The following is a 10706-nucleotide window of genomic DNA, read 5'->3' as shown; positions in this document are numbered from 1 at the left end:
TCTTAACCTACTTTGAACACACTAGAGTGTTAGAAAATATTGAAACTACTGTTTATATAAAAATATTTTGTTAACCTGATTTTTAAATAACTGAGAAAATCTTCTCCCTATACATATGCTTTAGAGAAGTTTTAAATAATTGATACCTTCCTAAGCTTTACTTAAAAAAAAAGAAAACCAGTTCAATTAGGACTTTTCAGTATTCCACCTGTTACCGTTCCTAGCAGAGGAGAGCAAATAGTACTCTGGAGAATACATGGTTATGGTCAAAGTACCCAATAAAATCATTATATTTCTTTGAAATCTCTTTTTAAAATATTAACATCCAAATGACTATTTCGCTTTACACTACAATAACATCATACTTTTTAAAGTATATTCAAATGTTTCAAATGATAATTTGAAAGGAAAGAAATGTTCCACTTGTCCCATTGGTTGAGTGAAGAGGCTGCTTTTCATGGATTCTGTCCACGTCAGAAAACTGGGCTGCACCGCAGGCAGCTGACACCAGCACCAGGTTCACCATCTTGGCAATTCTCTCCTCTATTTTGGAGTCTCAGTGTCTCTAGAACCCACACCCACACCCCAGCAAAAAGGCAAACATTTTTTTCACTGCTTTATGGGCTATAAAAGGGAAAATGCTGAGGAAATATTTTTAGAATGCTGCTGGAGAGAGAATTACGGTGCAGCATTTTCAGGTTCCTGAGATAAACAATTCTAGTAGTTGCGACATCCCACTCACAGGCCAAGTAACCAGTGTCATATGATCTGCTCTGTGATCCAGTCAGCCTTCTTTTTTTCTTTTTTACTGTTTCCACAGAATTCTTGTCAGAGCCCTTTTATGTTGAAGAAGATGACTAATGATGTTTTCTTGTTTTAAAGGAACACTCCCCCCCACCCCACTAGCTGTGCTGAATCTTTGTTGCTGCTCTCTGGCTTTCTCCAGTTGCAGTGGCTGGGGCGCCTCTCTAGTTGCGGTGCACGCGCTTTTCACTTTCGTGGCTTCTCTTGTTGAAGGGCACAGGCTCTAGAGCATGGTTCCAGTAGCTGTGGGCCAAGGGCTTAGCGGCCCTGAGGCATGTAGAATCTTCCCAGACCAGGGATTGAACCCATGCTCCCTGCATTGGCTGCTGCTGCTGCTGCATCACTTCAGTCGTGCCCGACTCTGTGCGACCCCATAGACGGCAGCCCACCCGGCTCCTCTGTCCCTGGGATTCTCCAGGCAAGAACGCTGGAGTGGGTTGCCATTTCCTTCTCCAATGCATGAAAGTGAAAAGTGAAAGGGAAGTCGCTCAGTCGTGTCTGACTCTTCATGACCCCATGGCCTGCAGTCCACCAGGCTCCTCTGTCCATGGGATTTTCCAGGCAAGAGTACTGGAGTGGGGTGCCATTTCCTTCTCCAGCATTGGCAGGTGGATTCTTAACAATTAGACCACCAGGGAAGTCCCAATAATGTTTTCTGCTTCACTAGAGCCAAAACTTCCTCTATGCTTAAATGAACCAAGAATCTCAAAGAAGTAGTCCTTATGATTTCCATCTAATTCTCAGTCTTTATTTTTATTATAGCAGTTTTACTGATATATGGAAAAGTTACATTAACACCTTTGCAATTGTTATCTGAAATTATTTAGACTGAAAACAAACAAACTAGAAGATATTTAGTAAGACAACTGAGTGAGACTTTATCATCAAAATGAACAAATTAGTCAAGCTATCCAGGTTTTTGTCTTTGGTCATTGCACAAAAAGCAAGTCAGCCCTGAGTTTGAAACTTTAACCTAGTGTACTTCCCCCATCCTGTATTATTTTGAACCAAATCCTAACTATCATATGATTTTACCATAAATATTTCAGTATACCAAAACATTTGATTAAGGGCGATTATGTCAGGAAATTGGGTTGGTTTACAGGGGCCAATAGTTTTGTGTATAACTCAAGTAGTAACAGTGATTTATGAGGTGAGAAACTTAGAAGGTAAATAAGTATCAATTGTATAATAGATATTTCAGCCTTTCTGGACTCACTGAGAAATCACATGTTTGTTTGTCTACTCGGGTCAAAGTATAAGCCATGTGGGTCACAGATATCCACGAAACTTGTTTCTGCCTTGTGTAGCAACCTGCATATTCACTTTTTAAAAAAGGCTCCAGATCTAATATCAATGGGTTCCTTGATTACAACAAAGAATGCCAGAGTTTTCAGTCACTCTTAACACATAAAAATTTTCTACTCTACATTATGCATTCAAGAAAAACACAAGTTTGACTGACATGGAAAAGCAGAATTTTGCTAACTTTACTTGCCCATGTGCCACAAGACCTTTATAAGAGGCAAACATTTTAAACATTTTTTTTCCCACATCCTGAAATAAAACTGACACTGTCTGAAAATGTACCATAGTTATCCTAGAGTTTTGAGAACTGCAATTAAAATTTTCCAAGAACGAGTATGTCCCTGCTCAAGAGTAGAACGAATCTGAAGCCTTTGTGGGGTGTGTGTGTGTGTGTGTGTGTGTATGTGTGTGTGTGTGTGTATTTACTGGCTAGAGGAGGAAATGTGAAAAATGCTCTAGGGTCATGATGTGTGTAAGACTTCAAGCTGCTCCCTCTCCACGTTAGCAGGTATTAGGGGAGTAATTTCTTGGATTTGGAGGAGAGTGCAATAGCTAATTATTTTGCTTTCCTTCCCACCTCTTGCTCTGTTTTATTCCTCATTCTTTGAACCAGCCACTGAACTCATCACTCTTTTCCTACCTTTCCCCACAATTTTATGCACTGGAGCAGAGGGAAAGGGGAAGTTTGTGAAGAAAGGAACCCTTCCAGTTTATTTATTTTTTCCTCCCTTTAGAGGCTCTCTGCCCTTGCTCTTGAATAATTATTGATAGTTTTATTCATTTTGTAGGAGCTGGTCAAACTGTAATTGGTGGTGTTGGAGAAGACTCTTGAGAGTCCCTTGGACTGCAAGGAGATCCAACCAGTCCATTCTGAAGGAGATCAACCCTGGGATTTCTTTGGAAGGAATGATGCTAAAGCTGAAGCTCCAGTACTATGGCCACCTCATGCGAAGAGTTGACTCATTGGAAAAGACTCTGATGCTGGGAGGGACTGGGGGCAGGAGGAGAAGGGGATGCCCGAGGATGAGATGGCTGGATGGCATCACGGACTCGATGGACGTGAGTCTGAATGAACTCCGGGAGATGGTGATGAACAGGGAGGCCTGGCGTGCTGCGATTCATGGGGTCGCAAAGAGTTGGACATGACTGAGCGACTGAACTGAACTGAACTGAACTGATAATGAAAAAAAAGCATGCCAAACCTGTCTCATGAAACTTTATTCCTGGCAATGCTATTATCTATATAAAAATGTCATGACATTAATCAGTGTTCATTCATTCAGTAACTATTATATACCTGTGAAGTACCTGAGTGTGAGGCAGCTAGGAGGAATCAGAAATTAATTTTTAAAAATGGTCCCTGACCTTGAGAAATTTACCAAGGAGATAAAAGTTTGTCTGTACATAGAAACTATAATACAAATTGAAATGTGGCATGTTCTCTGTTGGTACTTCTTTTAAAATGGTCTGAGACCACCTCCTAAATCAAAATCTCTGGTTGCTGCACTGGAGAATCTGCATTTTAGCAAGCGTTCTGAGGTGAGTCTCATACACATTAAAGCATTTTATACGTTTTAACATTTTTTTTTTCTGGGAGAATATGAGAAAGGGATCAATTTCAGCATAAAAAGAATCAGAGGGCTTCCCTGGTGGCTCAGACGGTAAAGCATCTGCCAGAAATGCAGGAGACCGGGGTTTGATCCCTGGGTTGGGAAGATCCCCTAGAAAAGGAAATGGCAACCCACTCCAGTATTCTTGCCTGGAAAATTCCATGGACAGAGGAGCCTGGTAGGCTACAGTCCATGGGGTAACAAAGAGTCGGACACCACTGAACGATTTCACTTCTCTTCACTTCCCTGGTGGCTGTGGATGAGAAATCGCCTACCAATGCAAGGGACGCAGGTTTGAACCCCTAGGGGCAACTAAACTCAGGTGCCACAACTACTGAAGTCTGCTCACCTAGAACCTGTACTCTGCAACAAGAGAAGCCACCACAATGAGAAGCCCACACACAGCAATGAAGAGTATCCCTGGCTTGCTGAAACTAGAAAAAGCTAGCATGCAGAAAAGAAGACACAGTGCAGCTAAAAAATAAGTAAGTAAGAAAAAAGAATCAGAAAAAATAAGACAGTAGAAAAGAAAATGAAGAAAATGTTATGACTTTTTCCAGTAATGAATAAATGACCAAGAAGAAAGGTTTTTTTCCCAAACATTAAACTTTTTATTTTGTGTTGGGGTATAGCCGATTAACTATGTGGTAGTTTCAGGTGAACACTGAAGGGACTCAGCCATACATAAACATGTATCCATTTTCCTCCAAACCCTCCTGCCATCGAGGCTGGCACATAACACTGAACAGAGTTCCATGTGCTATACAATAGGTCCTTGTTGGTTATCCATTTTGAATATAGCAGTGTATACATGACCTTCCAAACTCCCTAACTATCCCTTCCCCCTGGCAACCATAAGTTCATTTTCTAAGTCTGTGGGTCTCTTTCTGTTTTGTAATAAGTTCATTGGATATGAATCTTTTTAGATTCCACATATAAGGGATGTCATACGATATTCCTTCCTCTCTGACTTATTTCACTCAGTATGACACTTTCTAGGTCCATCTATGTTGCTGCAAATGGTATTATTTCATTCTTTTTAATAGTTGAGTAATATTCCATCACATATATATATGTACACATATATACATATATGTGTACATATATATATATCATATCTTTATCCATTTCTCTGTCAGTGGTCATTTAAGTTGCTTCCATGTCTTGGCTATTGTAAACAGTGCTGTGGTGAACATGTATGCATGTATACATGGGGAGCATGTATCCTTTCAAGTCATGTTTTTCTCTGGATACATGCCCAGGAGTGGGATTGCCGGGTCATATGGTAGCTCTGTTTTTAAGCAATCTCCATATTGTTCTCCATAGTGACTGTACCAATTTACATTCCCATCAACAGTGTAGGAGGGTTCCTAGAAGAAAGTATTATTAGACTCTTCTCTTGATAGCTGATGTTAAGAATGTCATTAGTTCAGTTCAGTTCAGTCACTCAGTCGTGTCCGACTCTGCGACCCCATGAATTGCAGCACGCCAGGCCTCCCTGTCCAACACCAACTTCCGAAGTTCACTCAAAATCACGTCCATCGAGTCGGTGATGCCATCCAGCCATCTCATCCTCGGTCGTCCCCTTTTCCTCCTGCCCCTAATCCCTCCCAGTATCAGAGTCTTTTCCAATGAGTCAACTCTTCACATGAGGTAGCCAAAGTACTGGAGTTTCAGCTTTAGCATCATTCCTTCTAAAGAACACCCAGGACTGATCTCTTTTAGAATGTACTGGTTGGATCTCGTTGCAGTCCAAGAGCCTCTCAAGAGTCTTCTCCAACACCACAGTTCAAAAGCATCAATTCTTCGGCGCTCAGCCTTCTTCACAGTCCAGCTCTCACATCCATACCTGACCGCAGGAAAAACCACAGCCTTGACTAAATGGACCTTTGTTGGCAAAGTAATGTCTCTGCTTTTGAATATGCTAACTAGGTTGGTCATAACTTTCCTTCCAAGAAGTAAGTGTCTTTTAATTTCATGGCTGCAATCACCATCTGCAGTGATTTTGGAGCTCAAAAAAATAAAGTCTGACACTGTTTCCACTGTTTCCCCATAAATTTGCCATGAAGTGATGGGACCAGATGCCATGATCTTCGTTTTCTGAATGTTGAGCTTTAAGCCAACTTTTTCACTCTCCTCTTTCACTTTCATCAAGAGGCTTTTTAGTTCCTCTTCACCTTCTGCCATAAGGCTGGTGTCATCTGCATATCTGAGGTTATTGATATTTCTCCCGGCAATCTTGATTCCAGCTTGTGCTTCTTCCAGCCCAGCGTTTCTCATGATGTACTCTGCATATATGTAGTCACTATGTAGCAGATAAATCACTTTCAATTGAAGATTAGGTAGAAACTCCTAAATTACACGGTTAGATGAATTTGAAATACGGAAATTTTCCTTTGTACTTGCCTTTAGGTTTGAAAAACTGCTGGAAATGTAATCTGAGCTCAGAAAATTTATCTGTTTATAAAGCAACTTGGTATGACTTATGATTGAAATAGAATTGGTTATCATCAAAACCACTTTACCATGCTATGAGTTTTGCACCTAAGCACTGTTTTGCCTTGTAACTTTAGGTTGACTTTATTAAGAAACATAATCAAGTCTGCAGCAAAAACTCATTTCCAAAGCTACTCTGTATACAATAATAGTTCAGTTCAGTTGCTCAGTCGTCTCTGACTGTTTGCGACCCCATGAATCGCAGCACGCCAGGCCTCCCTGTCTATCAGCAACTCCCAGAGTCCACTCAAACCCATGTCCATCGAGTCAGTGATGCAATCCAGCCATCTCATCTTCTGTCATCCCCTTCTCCTCCTGACCCCAATCCTTCCCAGCATTAGGGTCTTTTCCAATGAGTCAACTCTTCCCATGAGGTGGCCAGAGTATTGGAGTTTCAGCTTCAACATCAGTCCTTCCAGTGAACACCCAGGACTGATCTCCTTTAGGATGGACTGGTTGGATCTTCTTGCAGTCCAAGGGACTCTCAAGAGTCTTCTCCAACACCACAGTTCAAAAGCATCAATTCTTCGGTGCCAATGATAGTAATTGAGGGCAATTCTCTTTCACAAAAATTTTCAGTCTCGACCTGAGCTCAAAAAATTGTGTTAGAAACTTTACCATTGCTAAATCATTGAACTACTTCATGCGAGGTCAAGTCAGAATAGTCATACAATTCTTCAGTTATTTAAAACTCTGTATTGACTCCTCCAATAATGAACAACTGAACAGTATCAGTAACATCTGTAGCCCTATCAGTAACCCATCAAGAGCCAAGGAAAACCACTCAAAATCATTTGCCTTTATGTCTAATTGATTATTGATGTTGCTCCCAATGTCTTCAACTCCTGTAGCAACACTTTGCACCAAAAGTGAACTTGCCAGCAGTAAGTGGCTTTCCTTGCTTGGCTAACAAATGAGCCAGTAGGAAACTTGCTTTCATTGCAGCCTTTTTTCCACTTTTTTTTTTTCTGGTGAAGAAACTTTTCTGTGATGAGATATTCCCTTTAAATTTTTCCAATTTTTCTGATTGTTCCTCACCAGTGAGTTGGGAATATTGTGACTAATATTTAGATTGGTAATGTCAGCACAGCCATAATGTCATTGTATAATAAGCACAAGGCTTTGCCATCTCATTTGGTCAAAATAATGCACATTCCACTGTGCCTTAGAAGAATTTGAAGTCCACTCTGCTTGTTTTGACATGATGCGTATGCACTGATAGTGAGAAAAAAAATGTCACAGATACCATGATACATAAGGCACTTGAAACACTGTCAAGTTCTAACTGTGTCCGTGTGATTCACAGCTCTTGAGTGGCAGTGTGAAGCAGTGATGATAGCGCCGTGGAAAGTCTCTGTCCCAACTTACTCAGCTCTGCCATTGTAAGCACATGAGCAACCACAGACAGCGCAGAGGGGAGTATGCATGTCCGGATTCCATAAAATGTTATTTATGGAGACTGAAGTGATAATTTCATGCAGTCCTTTGCATGTTGTGAAATATTCTTCTTCTTTTGATATTTTTCAACTGCTGAAGAATGTCAAAGCCATTTTCAGCTCCCAGGATGTTAATAACAGGTGGCAGCCCAGATTTGGCCTGCATGCCATAATTTGCTGAATCCTGCTCTAGAGGATGAGCAAAGGGAAGAGTTTTTTAAGAAAAAATCTAGCAAATGGCACTGGAACTCTCAGTTCTGTGTTGAACCCAGAGAAAGCAGTTTCTGAAAATGTGGGGGCAAACTTCACATATAAGTGGATGGTAAGAAAGTGACTATGAAAAATATAAGCAATCCTTTCATGAAATTTCCCTCTGAAAGGGGACAAGGAAATGAGAGGTAGCTGGGGGATGATGTTTTGCTGTTATTGTTGTTAAAATAGGAGAGGTTTGACCACTTAACCTTTATTTCCTCTTTCTTTTTTAATAAGGAAACTAACACCTATCTTAAAGTTTATTAGAAAGGTCAGATGAGATAAAGTATATTCTGTACCCAGAATAATGCCTAGCTTATGATCGGTTCTCAATAACTGATATTAATATTCATATATGTTCATTATTTTTTGATAAAAAACCAACAAAGTTCATGCTTCCTACATTACTTTTCTATTAGATTCCTAAACTATCTTATTTAAAATCAAGACTGTACTCCTATTGAGATGTTTTGGAAATTGTTAAATAAATTGGAAGTTTACCAGTTGGTCAAGATTTCGTAACTTCAGTAATTTTGATTTTGTAACTCTCTCAGCTTTCCTTCTAGTCTGTGCTTAATCAATTTAGTCTGTCTCCATGTGGGAACCACTTTCCCTTTAGATCTTTTTCATAATCTTTTTAAACCATAATACAGTGATACCAACCCTTATACAAAAGAATCATACAAATCATATACTGATTTGGTGTATTAGTGAGTTTTATTCTTACTAGTTTTTTTAATGTAACTTTTTTGTGTGTGTGTCCTGTATGTCATACGTGGAGTTACCATATGACCCAGCAATTCCACTCTGGGTCCACAGGAAGATTTGTACACAAATGTTCATAGCAGCATTGTTCATAATTTCCCCAAAGTGGAAATAACATACATGTTCACCAACTGATGAATGGACCAATAAAATGGGAAGTAAGTGCCTAACAGAATTTTGTTGAGCCGCAAAGAAGAATGAAGTGCTGACGTTAGCCACAAAGTAGATGAAACTTGAAAACATTTTGCTAATGCTAAGTGAAAGAATTCCATCACAAAAGACCACATTTTGTATGATTCCATTTATTAAATTGGTAGAATAAACAAACCTATAGAGATAGAAAGTAGATTAGTAGTGGCCTAGAAGAGAAATGGAGAATGACTGCTAATGGATATGCAGCTTCCTAGTGGCAGGATACTTCACCGTCTCTTGTTTGATAATCTGGTATCTGGAGTCTCTGTGGATATGTTTCTGTTGAATATTTTGCTGACGGGGTCTACTCATGCATCTGTCTATCTTTGGTTGTGTATGGTATTTTGTATATGAAATTTTATTTTTAGAAACAATTTGCAGCCTAGATAAATACTATGTTGCCTCAAAGAAGAATTTTGATCACTTTTTTCCAAGTACCTGGGAGAGCCTGCAATCAAGTAATCACTTTAACCCAATTCCAAGCTAGAGATTTTCTGGGCTACTCAGATGATTTGAATGAGCTATAGACAGTGCAAGGACTGGTTCACTTCCACTTTAATTCCTGGTGTGCAACCAGATTGTGTGATTTGGTGAAATTCCCTCAAGTTCTTCATCATGCTATTTAGAATTAGCTGTCTAAAGGCTGCACATGATTAGGTACTAAAGTGGATTAAACAAATACTTATCTTCACTTTCCCCTGAAACTGCCCTAAAATGATAGTAATGTAATAACAAGGTAAAAACCCAAAAGGACTAAGAGAAGGGAAAAAGAGAGAACAGTAGATGACAGCTGCCCTAAATTACGGGGGAGTCAGGACAGCTGATGGAGGAGTGATGTCTAATCCAGACAGCAAGGTACAGGAAGCAGAGACCAATGTGAGTCAGTTCACCACAGAATCCCACAGAATATGTGTGTTCCCATTATCAGTCACCAGGGGTTGGGGGCAACAGCAACTTGCATTCATGTTTTATGGTCCATAATACTGTACCACCTCAAGGATACTTGAGCTCTCACATGTATTGTCGTAGTCTGGTCAGGTGGACCCCTGATCTAATACAACTGGACAACATTCTAATACATTATATTGATGATATTATGTGTGCTCAGTCGCTGTCATGTCCAACTTTTTGTGACCCCACAGACTGTAGCTCACAAGGCTCCTCTGTCCATGGGATTTTCCAGGCAGGAATACTGGAGTGGGTTGCCATACCCTCCTCCAGGGGGTCTTCCCAACCCAGGGATCAAACCCACGTCTCCTGTGGCTCTGAAACGGCAGGTGGATTCTTTACCACTGAGCCACTGGGGAAGCCCTTTATGACCTTAGTAAGGTCTCTTTAGCTTGATCCTCAATTTTTGAGAAAACAATATCATCAGAGGGCTTCCCCAGTGGATCAGCAGTAAAGAATCCGCCTGCCATGTAGGAGACTTGGGTTCGATCCCAGGGTTGGGAAGATCCTCTGGAGGAGGGCATGGCAACCCACTCCAGTATTCTTGCCTGGAGAATCCCATGGACAGAGGAGCCTGGCAGGCTACAGGCCATGGGGTCACGAAGAGTTGGACGTAACTAAGCATGCATGCATACCTATGTAGTTACCAGTTAACACACTATAGTGGTCAGATCCATGAACTTTATTTTTAAAAGGCTATTCCTGAAAGGAATACCTTGCTTTTTACTAGGAACTAGACCTGCCCTGGGGACATTAGGTATTTTTATTTAAACTTACTTAGCTGTTTCCCTTAGCGAGTCACACAGGCTTGGTGTGCCGTAGGAAGAATGGTAACCCACAGTTGTTGGCATGTGATCTGAAAGCCAGGGATCTGCGGCAGTGTGTTGTGGGGCTG

This window comes from Budorcas taxicolor, chromosome 10, assembly GCF_023091745.1.
Source record: "Budorcas taxicolor isolate Tak-1 chromosome 10, Takin1.1, whole genome shotgun sequence".
In the NCBI taxonomy this organism is placed as follows: domain Eukaryota; kingdom Metazoa; phylum Chordata; class Mammalia; order Artiodactyla; family Bovidae; genus Budorcas; species Budorcas taxicolor.
This window is presented reverse-complemented; position numbering follows the sequence as displayed.